Here is a 22,311-nt window from a genome sequence, read left to right as displayed (position 1 = left end):
GGCTGTTATTTCGATAAATTCGAAATAACACCCATCAAGGCCAAGGACCTTCCCCATAAAAAAAGAAAGGTTTGACCTTGATCGAACGACGACGGGTTGTTATTTCAGTAAGTTCAAAATAACACCCTTCAAGGACAAGGGCTTTCGCCATTAAAAAAGAAAGGTTCGACCTTGATCGAACGACGACGAGCTGTTATTTTGATAATTTCGAAATAACACCCTTCAAGGGCACGGGCCTTCGCAATTAAAAAAGAAAGGTTCGACCTCGATCGAGCGATGACGGGCTGTTATTTCGATAAGTTCAAAATAACACCCTTCAAGGACAAGGTCCTTCGCCATCAAAAAAGAAAGGTTCGACCTCGATCGAACGACTACGGGCTGTTATTTCAATAAGTTCGAAATAACACCCTTCAAGGCCAATGGCATTCCCCATCTAAAAGAAAACGTTCGACCTCGATCGAACGACGACTGGCTGATATTTGGATAAGTTTGAAATAACACCCTTCAAGGCCAAGGGCCTTCTCCGTCAAAAAAGAAAGGTTCGACCTCGATCGAACGACGACGGGCTATTATTTCGATAAGTTCGAAATAACACCCTTCAAGGCCAAGGGCCTTCTCCATCAAAAAAGAAAGGTTTGACCTCTATCGAACGACGACGGGCTGTTATTTCGATAAATTCGAAATAACACCCATCAAGGCCAAGGGCCTTCCCCATCTAAAATGAAAAGTTCGACCTCGATCGAATGACGACGGGCTGATATTTTGATAAGTTCTAAATAACACCCTTCAAGGCCAAGGGCCTTTTCCATCAAAAAAGAAAGGTTCGACCACGATTGAACGACGACGGGCTGTTATTTCGATAATTTTTAAATAACACCCTTCAAGGCCAAGGGCCTTCGCCATTAAAAAATAAAGGTTCGACCTCGATAGAACGATGACGGGCTGTTGTTTCAATAAGTTCGAAAAAACACCCTTCAAGAACAAGGGCCTTCGCCATCAAAAAGGAAAGGTTCGACCTTGATCGAACGACGACGGGCTGTTATTTCGATAAGTTTGATATAACACTCTTTAAGGACAAGGGCTTTCGCCATCAAAAAAGAAAGGTTCGACCTTGATCGACGACAACGGGCTGTTATTTTGATAATTTCGAAATAACACCCTTCAAGGCCAAGGGCCTTCGCCATTAAAAAAGAAAGGTTCGACCTCGATCGAACGATGACGGACTATTATTTCGATAAGTTCGAAATAACACCCTTCAAGGCCAAGGCCTTTCGCCATCAAAAAAGAAAGGTTCGACCTCGATCGAACGATGATGGGCTGTTATTTCGATAAATTCGAAATAACACCCATCAAGGCCAAGGGCCTTCCCCATCTAAAAGGAAAAGTTCGACCTCGATCGAACGACGACGGGCTGTAATTTCGATAAGTTCGATATAACACCCTTCAAGGACAAGGACCTTCGCTATAAAAAAGGAAAGGTTCGACATTGATCGAACGACGACGGGTTGTTATTTCAGTAAGTTCAAAATAACACCATTCAAGGACAAGGGTTTTCGCCATTAAAAAAGAAATGTTCGACCTTGATCGAACGACGACGGACTGTTATTTCGATAAGTTTGATATAACACCCTTCAAGGCCAAGGGTTTTCGCCATCAAAAAAGAAAGGTTCGACCTTGATCGAACGACGAAGGGCTGTTATTTCGATAAGTTTGATACAACACCATTCAAGGCCAAGGGCTTTCGCCATCAAAAAGGAAAGGTTCGACCTTGATCTAACGACGACGGGCTGTTATTTTGATAATTTCGAAATAACACCCTTCAAGGCCAAGGGCCTTCCCCATTAAAAAAGAAAGGTTCGACCTCGATCGAACGACGACGGGCTATTATTTCGATAAGTTCGAAATAACACCCTTCAAGGCCAAGGACCTTCGCCATCAAAAAAGAAAGGTTCGACCTCGATCGAACAACGATGGGCTGTTATTTCGATAAATTCGAAATAACACCCATCAAGGCCAAGGACCTTCCCCATAAAAAAAGAAAGGTTTGACCTTGATCGAACGACGACGGGTTGTTATTTCAGTAAGTTCAAAATAACACCCTTCAAGGACAAGGGCTTTCGCCATTAAAAAAGAAAGGTTCGACCTTGATCGAACGACGACGAGCTGTTATTTTGATAATTTCGAAATAACACCCTTCAAGGGCACGGGCCTTCGCAATTAAAAAAGAAAGGTTCGACCTCGATCGAGCGATGACGGGCTGTTATTTCGATAAGTTCAAAATAACACCCTTCAAGGACAAGGTCCTTCGCCATCAAAAAAGAAAGGTTCGACCTCGATCGAACGACTACGGGCTGTTATTTCAATAAGTTCGAAATAACACCCTTCAAGGCCAATGGCATTCCCCATCTAAAAGAAAACGTTCGACCTCGATCGAACGACGACTGGCTGATATTTGGATAAGTTTGAAATAACACCCTTCAAGGCCAAGGGCCTTCTCCGTCAAAAAAGAAAGGTTCGACCTCGATCGAACGACGACGGGCTATTATTTCGATAAGTTCGAAATAACACCCTTCAAGGCCAAGGGCCTTCTCCATCAAAAAAGAAAGGTTTGACCTCTATCGAACGACGACGGGCTGTTATTTCGATAAATTCGAAATAACACCCATCAAGGCCAAGGGCCTTCCCCATCTAAAATGAAAAGTTCGACCTCGATCGAATGACGACGGGCTGATATTTTGATAAGTTCTAAATAACACCCTTCAAGGCCAAGGTCCTTTTCCATCAAAAAAGAGAGGTTCGACCACGATTGAACGACGACGGGCTGTTATTTCGATAATTTTTAAATAACACCCTTCAAGGCCAAGGGCCTTCGCCATTAAAAAATAAAGGTTCGACCTCGATAGAACGATGACGGGCTGTTGTTTCAATAAGTTCGAAAAAACACCCTTCAAGAACAAGGGCCTTCGCCATCAAAAAGGAAAGGTTCGACCTTGATCGAACGACGACGGGCTGTTATTTCGATAAGTTTGATATAACACTCTTTAAGGACAAGGGCTTTCGCCATCAAAAAAGAAAGGTTCGACCTTGATCGACGACAACGGGCTGTTATTTTGATAATTTCGAAATAACACCCTTCAAGGCCAAGGGCCTTCGCCATTAAAAAAGAAAGGTTCGACCTCGATCGAACGACGACGGACTATTATTTTGATAAGTTCGAAATAACACCCTTCAAGGCCAAGGCCTTTCGCCATCAAAAAAGAAAGGTTCGACCTCGATCGAACGATGACGGGCTGTTATTTCGATAAATTCGAAATAACACCCATCAAGGCCAAGGGCCTTCCCCATCTAAAAGGAAAAGTTCGACCTCGATCGAACGACGACGGGCTGTAATTTCGATAAGTTCGATATAACACCCTTCAAGGACAAGGACCTTCGCTATAAAAAAGGAAAGGTTCGACATTGATCGAACGACGACGGGTTGTTATTTCAGTAAGTTCAAAATAACACCATTCAAGGACAAGGGTTTTCGCCATTAAAAAAGAAAGGTTCGACCTTGATCGAACGACGACGGACTGTTATTTCGATAAGTTTGATATAACACCCTTCAAGGCCAAGGGTTTTCGCCATCAAAAAAGAAAGGTTCGACCTTGATCGAACGACGACGGGCTGTTATTTCGATAAGTTTGATACAACACCATTCAAGGCCAAGGGCTTTCGCCATCAAAAAGGAAAGGTTCGACCTTGATCTAACGACGACGGGCTGTTATTTTGATAATTTCGAAATAACACCCTTCAAGGCCAAGGGCCTTCGCCATTAAAAAAGAAAGGTTCGACCTCGATCGAACGACGACGGGCTATTATTTCGATAAGTTCGAAATAACACCCTTCAAGGCCAAGGACCTTCGCCATCAAAAAAGAAAGGTTCGACCTCGATCGAACAACGATGGGCTGTTATTTCGATAAATTCGAAATAACACCCATCAAGGCCAAGGGCCTTCCCCATCTAAAAGGAAAAGTTCGACCTCGATCGAACGACGACGGGCTGTCATTTCGATAAGTTCGAAATTACACCCTTCAAGGCCAAGGACCTTCGCCATAGAAAAAGAAAGGTTTGACCTTGATCGAACGACGACGGGTTGTTATTTCAGTAAGTTCAAAATAACACCCTTCAAGGACAAGAGTTTTTCCCATCAAAAAAGAAAGGTTCGGCCTTGATCGAACGACGACGGGCTGTTATTTCGATAAGTTTGATATAACACCCTTCAAGGCCAAGGGCTTTCGCCATTAAAAAAGAAAGGTTCGACCTTGATCGAACGACGACGAGCTGTTATTTTGATAATATCGAAATAACACCCTTCAAGGGCACGGGCCTTCGCAATTAAAAAAGAAAGGTTCGACCTCGATCGAGCGATGACGGGATGTTATTTCGATAAGTTCAAAATAACACTCTTCAAGGACAAGGTCCTTCGCCATCAAAAAAGAAAGGTTCGACCTCGATCGAACGACTACGGGCTGTTATTTCAATAAGTTCGAAATAACACCCTTCAAGGCCAATGGCATTCCCCATCTAAAAGGAAAAGTTCGACCTCGATCGAACGACGACTGGCTGATATTTGGATAAGTTTGAAATAACACCCTTCAAGGCCAAGGGCCTTCTCCGTCAAAAAAGAAAGGTTCGACCTCGATTGAACGACGACGGGCTATTATTTCGATAAGTTCGAAATAACACCCTTCAAGGCCAAGGGACTTCTCCATCAAAAAAGAAAGGTTCGACCTCTATCGAACGACGACGGGCTGTTATTTCGATAAATTCGAAATAACACCCATCAAGGCCAAGGGCCTTCCCCATCTAAAATGAAAAGTTCGACCTCGATCGAATGACGACGGGCTGATATTTTGATAAGTTCTAAATAACACCCTTCAAGGCCAAGGGCCTTCTCCATCAAAAAAGAAAGGTTCGACCACGATTGAACGACGACGGGCTGTTATTTCGATAATTTTGAAATAACACCCTTCAAGGCCAAGGGCATTCGCCATTAAAAAATAAAGGTTCGACCTCGATAGAACGACGACGGGCTGTTGTTTCTATAAGTGCGAAAAAACACCCTTCAAGAACAAGGGCCTTCGCCATCAAAAAGGAAAGGTTCGACCTTGATCGAACGACGACGGGCTGTTATTTCGATAAGTTTGATATAACACCCTTCAAGGACAAGGGCTTTCGCCATCAAAAAATAAAGGTTTGACCTTGATCGACGACAACGGGCTGTTATTTTGATAATTTCGAAATAACACCCTTCAAGGACAAGGGCCTTCGCCATTAAAAAAGAAAGTTTCGACCTAGATCGAACGACGACGGACTATTATTTCGATAAGTTCGAAATAACACCCTTCAAGGCCAAGGCCTTTCGCCATCAAAAAAGAAAGGTTCGACCTCGATCGAACGACGACGGGCTGTTATTTCGATAAGTTTGATATAACACCCTTCAAGGCCAAGGGCTTTCCCCATCTAAAAGGAAAAGTTCGACCTCGGTCGAACGACGACGGGCTGTTATTTTGATAAGTTCGAAATAACACCCTTCAAGGCCAAGGGCCTTCGCCATAAAAAAAGAAAGGTTCGACCTCGATCGAACGACGACGGGCTATTATTTCGATAAGTTCGAAATAACACCCTTCAAGGCCAAGGGCCTTCGCCATTAAAAAATAAAGGTTCGACCTCGATAGAACGACGACGGGCTGTTATTTCAATAAATTCAAAAAAACACCCTTCAAGGGCACGGGCCTTCGCAATTAAAAAAGAAAGGTTCGACCTCGATCGAGCGATGACGGGCTGTTATTTCAATAAGTTCAAAATAACACCCTTCAAGGACAAGGTCCTTCTCTTTCAAAAAAGAAAGGTTCGACCTCGATCGAATGACTACGGGCTGTTATTTCGATAAATTCGAAATAACACCCATCAAGGCCAAGGGCCTTCCCCATCTAAAAGGAAAAGTTGGACCTCGATCGAATGACGACGGGCTGATATTTTGATAAGTTCGAAATAACACCCTTCAAGGCCAAGGGCCTTCTCCATCAAAAAAGAAAACTACATATTTCCAAATCAACAATAATTCAACAATCCTCGAGAACCGTATTATTCAAATACTTCCACAATTCTCACAATTATCCATAGCACAAGCAAAGAGTCTAGTATCTCATGAATATGAGCCGTAGTAATGTAATAATGATTTCGCATAGAGATGACCGAATTAGACACATCAATGTATTTCCAAAATTCTACCAAATTCGATCAAGATATATTGGTCTAATTCTTGATTACCAATATCTAATATTACGTTCTTAATATCGCTAAACCAAGTGAAGCATGAGGCAAGGAAGTTACATAATCCTACAAGACATAATTATAGCCCAATCTATCCCCGAGCATGATTAAACCCAACACATATATACACGCTCGTCACCTCATATATGTATCACCCCCACATGTAGCAAACAATGACAAATAGGAGGAAATTTTTTTCAACAAAGCTAGGCAAAACACTTAGCTCGATCAAGCCAAGTGTTGCTCCAAAAATGCCATCACGCACGTAGTGACCTCTGAATTGCTCAAAACTAGCCAGAAGTAACTCAAATAAATCAAATAAAGCCCAAGGAAACAATTTCAAGTGATGAAGACTGAATCCTAAATCAAATCCCGAATCTGGCCAAAAATCACACTCGGGCCCATGCCTCGGAACCCGACAAAACTCATAAAATCTGACAACCCATTCAATTACGAGTCCAACCATGCTATTTTCACTCAATTCCAACTCCAAGTTGATATTCAAAACGCAAAAATTCATATTATGAAACTTTAGGCCAAAACCCCCATTTCCTTTTTAAAATTTATCAACCAAAAGCTAAAATCGAAGAGAGATACATGGAATGTAATCAAAACTGAGTAGAGAACACTTATCCCAATTCATATGGTGAAAATCACCTAAAAGATTTTCCAATTCCAAGCTCCCCAACTCAAAATATGTTAAATGAACAAAACCATCTTTTTAACACTATTTTGCCTCGTTTCTCGTGCCAAATAATCTCAAAACTCATTTTGATGATTCCAATGGATTCCTTGTGAAATTCTAGTCAAGTTAGGCTCTTGAGTCGCTCCATTTGACCTTATATTAAAGGAGATATGTTGGTTTCAATATTTGGAAATAGTGCAGATTTTTAAAAACAAAATCAGTCGCAATTTAGAAATTAATCTGAAAAATCTGGTAACCCAATTCTTAGTAAAATGACCATAAACTCCTCATATGATGTCCAAATTCGACGATTCTTTTTTCTATGGCTCTATAATTACGATACTGATCTAATACTTTAATAAAAGCAGAAGTTTGAGCTCATTTGCTTAATGTAGTACCATTAATGCTTGAAGAAACAATGTCGAAACATTAAAAAACGAGCGCAACACAACCAAAACATATCCAAAACTCACCTGAGCCCCTTGGGACCACGTACAAACAAACCAACAAGTCCTCTAATATAACACGGACATACTCGAGGCTTCAAAACATACATAACAACATCGAAATGATGAATCACACATCAATCCAAAAATCAATGAACTTGAAACTTTAAACTTCCACAACCGATGCTGAAACCCATCAAATTACGTCTGATTGACCTCAAATTTTGCACACAAGTCACATTTGACATTATGAGCTTGCTCCAACTTTTGGAATTGAAATCCAATCCCGATATTTAAGAGTCCACTCTCGGTCAAACTTCTAAAAATCCAACTTTTGCCATTTCAAGACTAATTCAACTACGAACCTCCAAATTACAATCCGGACGCGCTGCTAAGTACAAAATACTCAATATAGCTAATGGAACTGACGAAACTCCATTCTGAGGTCAAATGCTTCAAAGTCAAACTCGGTCAATTCTTCCAACTTAGAACTTAAATTTTCAAGTTCATTCTTCCAAATAGATTTCGGATAACTTGAAAACCAATACCGATGATTTATGCAAGTCATAATACATCATGCAAAGATACTCGAGCCCTCAAGATACCAAGCAAAGTGCAGATTCCTAAAACGACTAGTTGGGTCGTTACTTAAGGAGATCATGTATACAATACCAATTCATTACTGTTAGTTACTTCATTTTAAAGTCTCAAAATACAAATGTTTTCACGGTCTTAAGAGGAACAAGTAATTCAAACACAACATAACGTTTTTGACTTTCCCAGCACCATTATATAGCCCACACTATGTCTATGGAGCCTCTAACTAAAACAAAAGAGTAAATTGATAGCGCCGACAACAAGGCCCCGTCTATAACTCAAAACATCATAAACAACAAACAAAGATACATGGCCCAAAAATGAAGTGGGGCTCACCACGTTAGCTAGGAAGCAGATGTACTGCTCTTACTAATCTATTCTGCCTATTGTGGAACCACCCACATCCATTAAAAGATGCAGCTCTCACGTATAAATAGACGTGAGTAAATGTAGAAAAGTACTCGTATGTAAGGCAAACAGAACAATATATGAAAATACTACAACTCAAATGGAGGCAAATGAAGTACATCAAAAAACTATGAAACATCTCATAGATTCACATTTCAAGTCTTATTATACCTACATCATTCTTAACTTCTTTTGGGATCAATTTAGCCCTATAAACTATGTGTGGAATATGAAATATAATATGATTTCAACAACATGTATAAGCAAGGGCAATGAAAATGTCACCTACCGTTTGTGCTAAATATGTGTCTCACCAGACAATCCACAACCCTCTTTTGCTATGTACTTATGCATTTCAAATACCATCAATAGGGTTTATTCATATCATGCACACATATGTTTCAATACACTTGTGTATTTCACAGACCGTCCAAAGTGTTCACACATTGTACAACTATGCGTTTCATAGTCCGTCCGTAAGACCACATATACTATATACCTATGTGTTTCATAGACCGTCCACAGTGTTCACATATTACATACGATACACCCATGCATTTCATAGATCGTCCATAGTGTTCACTTACACAATACACCTACGTGTTTCATAGCCCATCCATAGGATTTACATACATAATACACTTATGGTCTTAATTCCCCGTATTATTGGAATACTTCATATTCATGCTTATCATGGAGAAACATAACTCATTACATTAGCACATGCATGGTGAATCAATAAGTCAATTTCAATGGCACATGAGCCCAATTTCATTTCTTAAGGTTCATTATCATTTAGCGTTAGAGATCCCCCTTTTAATCTCATTATTCACTCACTTATCATCTTGATGTCATTTGCTAAGTTCATGATTCTTAGGAACTTAACATTGAAGTAATTTACGTTTATTATTCTAGAAGCATGCATATTACTATTGAAACCTATTGAAACATACAATGCCTTATAATTATCATTTTGGCAATGCGGCCACATTTCATGTTCATACTATCACATACTTGTACTTGCCATGGATGTTCATAGGACATTAATAACACTTATCTTATAATGGAGTCAAAACTCATTTCATAATCTTCCACACAATCTTTCATTTCATTTGACACTATTGGTTACAAAAGTAATATCATTCTTGGCATGTTGCCCGTATTTTATATTCATGCTCACCTCTTTCATTCTCAAATTATGATTTTAAGTACACATGTGAGCAATTTAAAGTTTTAGGCACATAGAGATGTCTAACATAATTTGATCACATTCCTGAAGTATAATGCAATATTATAAGAGCACTCGGAGCACATTTCGAACATATGTCTTTCGGCACAAGGCTTAGTCGAAATAGTCAATTTATAAGCAATAACCGGGGACTTATAAGCACAGCGCAGGATTCAATTTTAAGAGAGAAGTTTAGCAAACCTCACTTGAGCTTTCCTTTAATTACTGCAATGTTCCGAAAATCCTAACAATCCCAATTTATTTTGAAACATAATACAATTGAACCATAATTAGATAGATACTCATGGTTTAAGCTCGTTCGAGCATTTTGTCAAATACTAGATGTGCAAATTAGCTACATGGTTCTTTTACAAGATTCCCTTCACCCCACAACCAATTCAACACCAAGACATCACCCATACTAGTTCAATGGTCTTTTCACAACCATTGATAGCACATGCATACATAAATAACATTCCCACACCCTAGATTCATACTTCCCATTAACCATCTTCACCCCAAATTCAAAATTAAAGACTAGGGTATGGATCCTTACCTTGTAGATAAAGACCTTGTGAAATCTTCAAGCCTTGAGCAAGAATTGATGAAACAAAATAGCTCGGTCTTCTATTTCTCTCTCTAAGACACTTTCACCTCTCTACAAAAATATCAGATGAAATCCAAAAAATTACCCCAAAGCCTTTTTTGTAAAAATGGGATCGGGTAAAATTTTCCAAAACTTAAACTTGCCAAAACTGGGTCTGCAGCGGCAGACCTGACCTTATAATCAATCTATGTCCCGCAAAATGGCCGCAAAAAGTAATGTACAACAACTAGACCAGCTTGCGGCTGATCTGCGATCGTAGAATTGGCAACAAAATTCTTTGCAAATTCGTCATTCCAATTCTATGATAGAAGTGCGGTCCATATTATGGATATGCGCTCAGATTATGGACAACACAATTGACCTTCAAATTTTCAAAAACATTCTGCTTCACTTTGCGGCCGATATGCGGCATGCATAATGATTCTTGGTCCCAAAATTGATCGCAAAATTGCTTTCTTTAGCAAAAAATTTCCACCAACTCCCTGACGTACTATGCAACTCAGAAAGTCCGTACCGCAACAAAGAATTTCTACAGTCCTCAAATATATTAGCCTACCTCGGCACCATGAAACCTCGGGTTCTAGGTGAAATATTTTTTGGGGCCTTACATATAATTAAGTGCTGAGTGTAGTATGATTTGAGTACAACCGAACCTATGTATTTATTAATTATCATGACTAACCTTGTCGAGGTAATGGAGAGAGTATCAATGATAATCACTTATCAAACCTATACAGTTTATGAATTTATACGTACGCAGAAATAGAATCAGAATCTAAGCCTGAAGAACAGGTAAGACCATCGGTGCACCTAGAGAAGATATGCATAAGCATCGTAAACAAGCTAGCAGTTCAACATATGGATAAGATATGCATGAATAAACAAGTCAACTTACACATATTTACATACAGAGAATATACGTACCATGTATCGTGTCATCAATTAAAGCAACAATAGAGAAGATACGCAAAAAAAACATATATATATATACACGAACTATGGGTATAAATAGTCACACACATGGACTGGGCTCAATAGCATGCTAAAGTGTATACATGTGCAAAGTATATGAATACATCTCAAATGGGGTGGGTAGGGAATATAATAAAGGGTATCCTGTTCAAACAGGAGATTAAAACCTACCCATGATCTTTAGCATGATTCAAGAAGTTTACGTAGTCATACAAACATATAAATCACGATAGAAAAAAGCACAGATCCAAATCAAGGAATGATATAACCTCAAGACTACCTCGAGCACGGATAAATCTGTCGCGCACACATACACTTGTCATCTCGCATGCACGCCACCTCCAGCACGTAGCCAAAATCATTAATTCAAGCAACTAGTCCTTCAAGCCAAAGTTAGACAAGATACATACCTCAAACAAGCAAAATAAATAACCCAAGAAGGCCTTCCCTTGCAAATCAGCCTCCGAACGACTCAAATCTAGTCAAATAACACACCAAGCTACCCAATAATACAAAAGAAAATAATTATGGAGCATAAAGTCTCGATCTTTAATCAATTACACAAAGTCAACCCACGCTTAATACCCGAAGCCCAAAAAAACTTACAAATTCTAACAATCCATTCAAATATAGATCCAAATATACAAGTCTTACTCAAATCCGACCCAAAATCGTAATTCAAATCTTAATTATTCACTTTTCTAGTAGTAAAAATCTCCCAAAACATTATATCTTCCCGAGCTCCAAAACTCAAAATAATCAACAATGAACTAAACCCTCGAAAATACAAAATTATGCCAATGATTTTGCTTGAACGGACAAAAAGTCTCACTCCCTGCAGTCGCACATGTGAGAAATGTTTGCTTATGTGATATGACACCCCCAGCCAAGCCTCGTACATGCGGTCGCACTTCTGGTTCCGTGCAATCATAGGTGCACATCAAACCTTCATTTATGCGTATCCGTTTATGCGCACCACCCTTTGCAAAAGAGGTCTCCCAGCTTCCAGCTCTCAACTCACTTCTGTGCCTCGTCATCCACGGGTGCAACTTGCACTTGCGCACAAAGTTTCGCATGTGCTACACACCAGTACCAGTTGATCCTACAAACTCCAAAATAGTACCAAATCCATCCAAAACACACCGGAGCCTCTGTAAACCCCGTCTAATCACACCAAATAGTTCAAATAACTAATCAAACTTATCCAAAGACCTAAAACATCACAAATAATATCAAATTTACGAATCAAAGACCAAAATCTATCTCTTAACTTTCCAACTTTCCAACTTCTTCAAACATGTGCAAGTTTTGATTAAATGGATTCCAACCAAACTTTTCACACAAGTTCTAGTATAATAAATGAACCTATTTCATGTTCCGAAAAAATAATCCGAGTCTGATATCCGATAATCGCAAAACACTACTTAAAATTATGCTCTCTAATCAAATATAGTATAATATAATATCGTATCCACAAGGATATTAGTTAAATAGTATTTTTGTAGTTTCTAGTATGATGCTATCAAAGATTGTCATGCCCCAAACATGTGGAGGTGTGGCTGGCACCCGATGTCATACTAGTTCGAGCGAACCACTCTGTAACTTATTTTTTTCTTCTGTAACTATCATGGGACAATATGGCCACAACTCATAATGTATAACTATAAGTGGGCAAACGTTGTATAAATGAACCATCATTCTAAAAATAACAGTACATATGGGTCGTCAAGGCCTCTTCCATAGTGTACAAAATTAACCTCTGTTTGCAAAGCCTCTATGATTATTGGACATCAAAATTGGACAAGGCCCCTGCCTAACCATAAGCCTGTAGCAAAACTCTGATACGATGACTTATAGACTTGGCTGCACTTCGAATGAAATGGAGTCTTATCTATCCTTTACTGAATGCTATCCTCGTCTACTATGAGGGCTCGTTAAACTGATTACCTATACCTGCAAGCATGAATGCAGTATCCACAACAAAAAGGACGTCAATACAAATAATGTACCGAGTATGTAAGATGGACTGAAACATAACAATAAGTCAACATTACTTAAAGACATATAAGAATCAACCCGAACCTCTATATATACATACTTATAATACATATATATATATATATATATATATATAATGTGTTACATCTCGCGGTTTTCGTACGTTAAAATTTTGTTTTCAGTTAACCGACATAGTCTCGGGGATGAGATCATCTTGACGTTAACGTACATATGCTATTTATAGCAACCGATAAATAAGCGTTATGAAGGATAAAGGGGTACACGGATTAAAGAAAACGAGTTTTGTTGAAAGTGGTCAATTTTTAGAATTAAATACGGGTTGAGCGATAATACACGATAATTATGAACTAGTACCATGCAAGGTAACATATGACTACGGTAGTATAATATATAAAGTATTTTAAAAATAAATAGAATTTTAAGTAATTTGTGGTATTGTTTAAATTATGCGGGTAATTGCTTAATTATCGAGTAACGGGACATTACCCGATTAACTAACAAGTGGATAAAAATTAACAAAATTACACCCCCAAGAAACATGGCAGCCTCCCCGCTTTTAAGGTGACTCACCATTCCCCTTTACATGTGGCCACCTAAGATAAACTAAACCTTAGTATGAATATTATTTAGTGTTGAAAAATGTACTAAAGAAGTGTTGAAGCAGAAGCAAACTCATTTCAAACAAAGCTTCAATTCATTCTTTGGTTTGAAATTAAAGAAACATGGAAACATAATCATTTGGTCTTTTCCTAATTCAAAAGATCAAATCTTAAGATCTTTCATTTTGGTCAAAAAGAGACAACGTTCCAGGAGCTAAAGCAAGGAACGTTTTCACAAATTAGAAGCTAACTACACCAAGACATGAAAAGCAGAATAATTTCGTTTCAAAAAAAAATTTCAAAGGATTCCAGCAAATCTCGTTCAATATATTTCACTGAAGCAAAAGCTTCATTTAATTCGAATAATTCGAGGAACATGTATGTTAAGGCCCTCCCTTCTTTCTTTTGGCATGGTCCAAAATTTATTGAAGAAACGAACAAATACACAGTTTTTATAAATTACTCTATTCATAGAATTATTAGGGGTGTCTATATTCTTGATTCCCCATGAAAATTATTATTATTTTCTCTTCATGGCTCTCAGAATAATACGCAGATAGAAAAGTTTATCTGGAAGGAATATTGAGATTATTACGTATTTTTCATGTATTTCACTCATGTGCATTGACCCATGACCAGATGCGTTATATACGCGTATATATGTAAATATATGTATATGGGATATGGGAAAAGTTTACGGCGTTATATACACACCACCACCTGATCAGTTGGTATATGTTGATGATGTTGCCCACAGTGGTCGAGACGATATGATGGGATTCCCTCAGTGGCTTGATGATATTTTGTACACCCATACCTACGCAAGGCACGACATTCATACGCACATGCATGGCATTATAAATGTTTCAAAATTTATAAAGTTATTCTGATTTAATGATATGCTTCCTTATTCCATGTTTCATTTATGTCTCTTACGTACTTATTTTCATGCCTTACATACTCAGTACATTTTTAGTACCGATGCCCTATTTTATGGGGCCTGCGTTTCATGCCCGCTGCTGCATGTAGGCAAGCTTACGGTCCCCCTTCTTAGGATCCCTGATCAACGAGAGTTGGCGTGCTTTACTTGATCCGGAACTGCTTTGATTTTGGTACAATACATTTTGTATATATGTATATATATGTATATGGGTATGATGTGGCTCAGTCCCATCTTTGTACATCTATATTTTTATTAGAGGTTTATAGACAGTATGTCTAGTTGGGTTGTATGTGGCCTTGTCAGCTTTTAGTTTTGGATGTATAGTTGTCTATAGCAACCTTCTTGGCTCGCCTATTGTATTCTTCATGTATACGTTTATATGCTTTGATGGCAGGTTTCCTTCACGTATGTTAGTTTCGTAATGCAACAACTGTTATTTAAGTTTATATCTTAGATGCATGCTTAGGGGTGTTTGACATGTAGGACTGAGGCACCCTTCGCAGCCCATCAGTTTGGTTTGTGACATAATGCTTTTCTTTGTGACTATTATCCGTATCGGATGATGCATGACTACCCAACTAATCAGTGGTAACTACCCGACCGGTCGTAGCTTGGTGGTAAATGCACGTCTACCCGACCGGCCGTAGCATGGTGGTAAATAAATAAGCATGACTTCCCAACCAACCATAGTATGGTGGTAATGAATATGCATGACTCCCAAACCGACCGTAGCACGATGGTAAATAAATATCCATGACTGCCCAACCGACTGTAGCGCATTGGTAAATATATGAAGATGCATGTACCACTATATTATAAACATTAACATTTTTATCATATACCTCAATAGAGACTTAGGAACATACTTAGACATGCTTGAATATCATTTTACATGAATGAATAACATAGACATCCTTAACTGCTAAGAGTAGAACCACTTTTGGAATAGCATTACGTTTACGTATCATTACTTGGATCATGCCAAAAGAAGGAAGGATTAGCCCTAACATACCTGTATGATCTTTTCCTTATCACTCCACCAACCTCAACACAACTTCTTGCATCAACAACAAGTGAAATGATATTGTCATTAACATATAATGTCGTACTATCGTATTTGGCTAGTCATATGACTTAAGGAAAATCGAGCAGTAACTCCCCTATTTTTAATACATCCCAAATACCACCAAGGGTCATCAACAACCCAACAACAACAACTATAACTTGGAGAGTTTTGAGAGTGTTTTAGTGTAAGTAATCTCTGGATATTGATGAAATGTAATGGATAAAGACAACTTATTAGCCCACCGCCTCAATTATCCAAGCAGGTAGGTAAGCTGCATGCTTGGCAGCTTGAGCGCTGCATCTTTAGACACTTGTATCTCTCTACTCCGATATCGTATTGACAAACATTTTCAGCATTATAAACTGGACACACGGAGCTTTAATTCCATATAAAGATCTCCTTGTAAACTGTATACGGTAAAATCGGAGGGTCCAATTTTCGGTCATTACAATGCTTCATAAGCATGTTTCCATAGGCTCGAGATTTTTGTCGATATTAACATCCGAGGGGGTATCGACGTCCAACCTTGGGGCAGTGTAGATTGTTAGTTGTGGTAAAAAGTGGGAAGTTCCCAAGGCATGTGACTAAAGTCGACCTAGTCTATTTTGCTAGTTCAAGCCAGTACCGTGGTATTAAATAGTTGTACCAACCATATATCTTTATAATAAATGCATTTGTACTATGTTGGGATTCCCTCTGATATATAATGGGTACCCTTGTCGTTTTTTAAAGGATCTGATACACAATATTGAATATGCAAGAACATTCTCTCTGCTTTCTAACTTAACAAATTCTCTTGATTCCACTGCTTACATTTATTGCTTATATTTATTGTGTTCTACTTATTGTTCTTCATTTATTGTTCAATATTGGCCATAAAGGGCTGCCATCGAATTTATCATAACTATTAATCCTTCATCGACTACCCCCGGCCGGGCACTCAACTCGACCTCGAGGCCTCGTGTACACAAGCTCGAGGCTCCGATTTCCAGCCATTCAGTTCGATTATTATACTATCTGCAAGCTGTTATCTCATTGTTTCTAATCTTTCACTTAACATCTATTGCCTAACAACTAGCATAAAAATAGATCACATATTTTTAGAACCCCAAAATCAAATTTAATTGTTATTACCATTTACAAGGTAAACAGTTTTGGGCCCACCGTGGGGCTAAAAATAATAGTAATTATTTTCTTGTTGGTTTACTCCATAACGCAAGTTATCTTTCATTCTTTTTCTTGTCCAAGATCTTTGATTTCAGGTCAAAATGTCTAACTCAGTAAACGCGCATGAAAACAACAATCTTTAGGACCATGGAGAAAATGGTGTGGCTGCTCGAGGTGTTTGTGTACCACCACGAAACCCTGAGGATGCACTAGAACCAATTCCCCTGGATGTGGTCTCGCACAACGCTCAACACGTCAAAATAAGGTCCCACACCAATAGGAGCATACACCAAGCAGATCAACAAGAAGCTCAAAATACCTCGGCTCAGGAAGAATAAGGGGTTAGCCTTCACGTTATTTTTGAAATATTACAGGCACAACAGTTGGCAATTACTCAGTTACAAAGCCACCAGAAAACTCCCAGTACTATAGCACCGGAAACGGCTCCCCAAGCCAAGCAGGCACCAGAAAGATCAAGCAACAACGGGTCGGCAGCCGACCCCACCATCATAAAAATGCTCGACGACCTCACAAAAAGGATTGAGTCAGGCGAGAAGAAGATAGAAGCCAAGGACAAGAAGGTGGAAACCTACAATTCTAGGGTCGATCAAATTTCGGGAGCACCCCAGATCTTGAAGGGTGTGGATTTGAAGAAGTTTGTGCAGAAGTCGTTCCCACAGGAAGAAGATCCAAAACCTATTCCAAAGAAGTTCAAATTGACCGACCTTCCGAAGTACGATAGAACCTCGAACCCCAACGAGCACGTCACTGCTTACACTTGTGCAGTGAAGGGCAACAACCTAAAGGATGACGAGATCGAGTCTGTCCTACTAAAAAGGTTTGGAGAGACGCTTTCGAAAGGGGAGATGATGTGGTATCACAACCTGGCCTCAAACGCGATAGAATCATTTGCCATGCTGGCAGATTCCTTCATCAAGGCACATGCTTGTGCCATCAAGGTAGCTAAGAGGAAATCTGACGTCTTCAAAATCAGGCAAAGGGAGAACGAGATGCTGTGAGAATTCGTATCTCGCTTTCAAATGGAACGAATGGAACTGCCGCCAGTCTCCGACGACTAGGCAGTGCAGGCCTTCACTTAAGGCTTGAACGAGCGAAGCTCGGTAGCTTCGAAGCAGCGAAAGCAGAACTTATCAAATATCCCGCCGTGACTTAATTGGACATCCACAACCGATACCAATCAAAGATCAGGGTCAAGGATGACCAACTAGGAGTCCCTTCGGGCTCGGTATATCCTAGCAGGCTTGCGTCAAAGGACCCAAAACCAAACAAAGAAAGATACCAACCATACACTAAGGATAGAAGGAATACCCCGAGGCTCAACATACCCCGCAATAACCGAAGGATGGATTGAGGCTATAATCCTCGGGGATATGTTAGCAGAACATGATTCGATAGGCACACAAAGCCGACGGAGCCACCCCGCTTATCGGAATACAACTTCAACATCGACATTTCGAACATCATATTCACCATCAGTAAAATTAGAGATGTCAGGTGGCCAAGGCTTGTGCAATTAGATCCTTCGCAAATGAATCACAACTTAGTGTGTGAATTTCATAACACACAAAGTCATAGGACCGAGGATTGTCGACAATTCTGAGAAGAGGTAGCCCGACTGCTCAGCAACGGACACCTCCGAGAATTCCTTACTTACCGAGCCAAAAATTAGTTCTGGGAAAGAGAGGCGACCAAGAAGAATGAAACAGATGATCCACAACACGTCATCCACATTATCTTAGGAGGCATCGATGCTCCACAAGAACCCATGGTCAGAAAAACAAAAATATTTATCTACAGGGAAATGCGAACTTGAGGTTACATACCCGAGGACGCTCTCACATTCAGCGGTGAGGACATCGAGACCTTGTCTCAGCCTCACAACGACGCACTAGTAATCTCTTTTCTTACAAACACATTTGAAATTAAATATGTACTTGTGGATCTAGGTAGCTCGGCCAATATTATCAGGTCGAGGGTGGTAGAGCAGCTCGGACTGCTTGACCAAATCATGCCCGCCTCTCGAGTCCTTAATGACTCAATATCGAGGTTTTTATCGAACCGTTGAATAGTCAGGCAAACACAATTTCAAAAAGTCCTTAACGAGGGAAAAATAAAGCCTATTAAAGGTCGTACCGAGCCAATGTGTAAGAACCACCGCAGCCAACCCATATAAAAGGTCATACCGACCCAATGCGTAAGAGCCACTGCAGCCAGCCCATATAAAAGGTTAGACCGACCCAATGCATAAGAGCCACTGCCACTAGCCCATATAAAAGGTCATACTGACCCAATGCATTAGAGCCACTACCGCCAGCCCATATAAAAGGTCGTATCGACCAAACACATAAGTGCCTAAGGGCCAACTTTAAATTAAAAAACATATGGGTCAATGAGATCGAGTTGAAACCCGACTCAGAGATTGAACCGGAAACAGTTAATTGAATATGCCTAAGATCAAAAGCACAAGAGCTTAAATGTCGGCTTATACTAAAAGGTCATACCGACCAAACGCATAAGAGCCTACGGGCCAGCCTAACGAGCCCCACGGTCGTACTATAAATCTAAGGGTTCTTTTTAACTCAAGACCAGTTCGTCTGGCTAATGATCGACAAATATCGAAACAAAGGGAAGTGTATGAAATATGAAATCGCAAGGATTCCTCTTATACATATATGGGAAAAAATACAAAACTCCATTTATAGTGTGCTTTAAAAACACTATGCACAAAATTAGAAAAGAAAAGCTTAATCTAAGCCCCCCTCGGGGACTCTGGCCCATCGGCCTCTTTCTCGTTATCTTCAACATCTGACAGATGGAACTTAGCATCATATTCGTCCTCCTTCGCCTGCTTTATCTCTTCCGAGAGATCGAAGCCCCCGACATAGATCTCCTCGAGGGTTTCCCTACGAGATTTACACCTTACATATTCTTTAATCCTACTCTCGTGGTCGAGATCCCCCCTCAGCTCAGCACAAGTGTCGGCAACATCCTTCAAATGAACGACCACCTTCTTATCAACCTTAGTTCGGATCGTTTTGGCTTTAGCCATGGCATCCACAACTTTAGCCTTCATCTTCAGAAGCTCAAAATCGAGCCTTGAAATCGTATCCGTTCGGACCAAGCTGTTCTCATGAGCATCGCAAAGTTGCACTTCAAGGGCGGAAGCCTTGGCCAAAGCATATTTCTTAGCCGCTACCTAGGTGTCCACCCAAGCCTTTAGCCCATCACGCTTGCACATGGCTTGACTAACTTCGCTCCAATGGCGTTCCAGGTCCTCTGTTTTTTTCTGCAACTAAAGTAAGAAAAATATTAGGCTCAGAAGATAGAAGAACAAACAGGCCCTCCCTTGAAACAAAATTACCTGCTCTTCGAGGTAGCTTTCGTAGTTCAGTCTTCGACTTGCCTCATACCGCAAGTGTCCCAACTCATCTTCCCTTTCATCGCAAAGAAGCCTGAGGGATTTCTCTCCATCCACGACTTTTTGCAGCCTGGTCTCACGACGAAGCAGCTCGAACTTGAGCTCATTAAAAGCTTATGAAGGAGAAACTCGATAAGAGAATAAAAATTGCCAAAACTATAAAACCAATACGATCGGCCAAAACTCACCATAGAGTAGAGCCGATGATCTTCCTCAAAAGTCGAGCGCACGTCTACTAGTCTTGCTCCATCTACCCCAGTGGAACCGCTCCCGGTTGGGATATGGCGACTCGATATATTTGTCCCCAGCCTCGAACATCCCTCTATGTACCTCCGACGGGAGAAGAAGTTGGAGGTATAGAACCCTCGTTCCTCGAGGTACCTTGGGCTAAAAACTAAGACGGCATAGGAGGAGGGACAATTTCTCTAAAACTAGGGATCTTGGGCGTTGCGGGCTAAACTGATACATCCTTTCTAAGTTTTCGGGTTGGACAAATCTTGCTATAATTGTCGGCACCCTGCGAATACCCTTTCTGCTTATTATTATTGTCCCTCAGCCCCAAAGTTGACGATCCTTCTCCCTCTCCGAGAAGGCACGATCTTGCCTCAAAGAACTCCCCAATGCCTACGATGACGTTAGTACGCATAAAAAGAAAGTACCTTTATAAAATGGAGAAAATCACATAGCATGTACCATGGTGTTTTGCCTCCCATCTACCCTTAGACAAGGCTCGCCACTTGCGTTCGTCGTAAGATGAGTGGCCCGCCAATTTCCAAGCCCAATCCGTCAGGTCGGGAACCTCGTATAACATCCATGGAATCGCTGCAGAAAAGGGAAAGAAAGGCGCATTTACGGAGCCCGCCTCAGCCACAATCAAACCAACAAAGGCACAAGTGTACCACTTACATGTAAAATTCCATTCCTCGGGAAATGGCAAAAACTCGGCGGGGATAATGTTAATAGTCCATACCCGGACGAATCGGCTCATCCATCCCCGATCACCATCTTCATCATCATTGACAACAAAGAGCCTAGTGAATCGGCATTTAAGGGTTAGAAGGCCTCGGTGGTAAAGGATCTGGTACAACATGATGAGATGACTAAGGGTGAACTCAAGCCCGACTTCCACCGCAAAGAGTCTCATCATCAACAATACCTGCAAAAGGATGGGTGAACCTATGCCAAGGTAGCCCGATACATTCGACATAAATCAAGTACAACCCTATCAAGGGGACCCAGCGTAAAGGGGTACGTGTACACATTCGAAAACCCCTCAGCATGATCCATCATGCTCTGTTACGGGGAAGGTACCTACAGTACTACCTTTTCCCCCATCCATAATCTTTCCTCATTAGCTTTAGGTGTCCCTCTCCTATTAAAGAAATAAAATTCGAAGCATACTCCAGATGACCTTGAACATCGGGAGGTTTTTCTAACGAAAATCCCCCCTTGATGCAAAATGTCCCGAGGTTGGCTCGCCTGGCATCAGCGGGTTCCACCAACCAAGCGGGAACTAGAGGCAGAACTTCCTTATCCTTGCCTAATGGACCCTTGCACAACAACTATAACTGTGGTAAAATCAGAGAATTAGAGAGGGAATTTTAGCGAGGGCTTCAAAGTTAATATGGTGAAGGACCTAACGCAGGAAAGAAGAACTCTGCGAAGGAGGATAGCTACTCAGAATAGTGGGACCCTCAAAGGAGGAAAGATAAACCCATATATATATAGAGAGAGAGAGAGAGAGTGGTGACAATCTGCCTGCCTCAAAAGGCTAGTTAAAAGTACTGACTGAGCCATTATCACTTTGGGAAAATGT

The sequence above is a fragment of the Nicotiana tabacum genome, chromosome 6 (assembly GCF_000715075.1).
Source record: "Nicotiana tabacum cultivar K326 chromosome 6, ASM71507v2, whole genome shotgun sequence".
NCBI lineage: Eukaryota > Viridiplantae > Streptophyta > Magnoliopsida > Solanales > Solanaceae > Nicotiana > Nicotiana tabacum.
The sequence above is the reverse complement of the archived record's forward strand: the minus strand, read 5'-3'. Positions refer to the sequence as shown.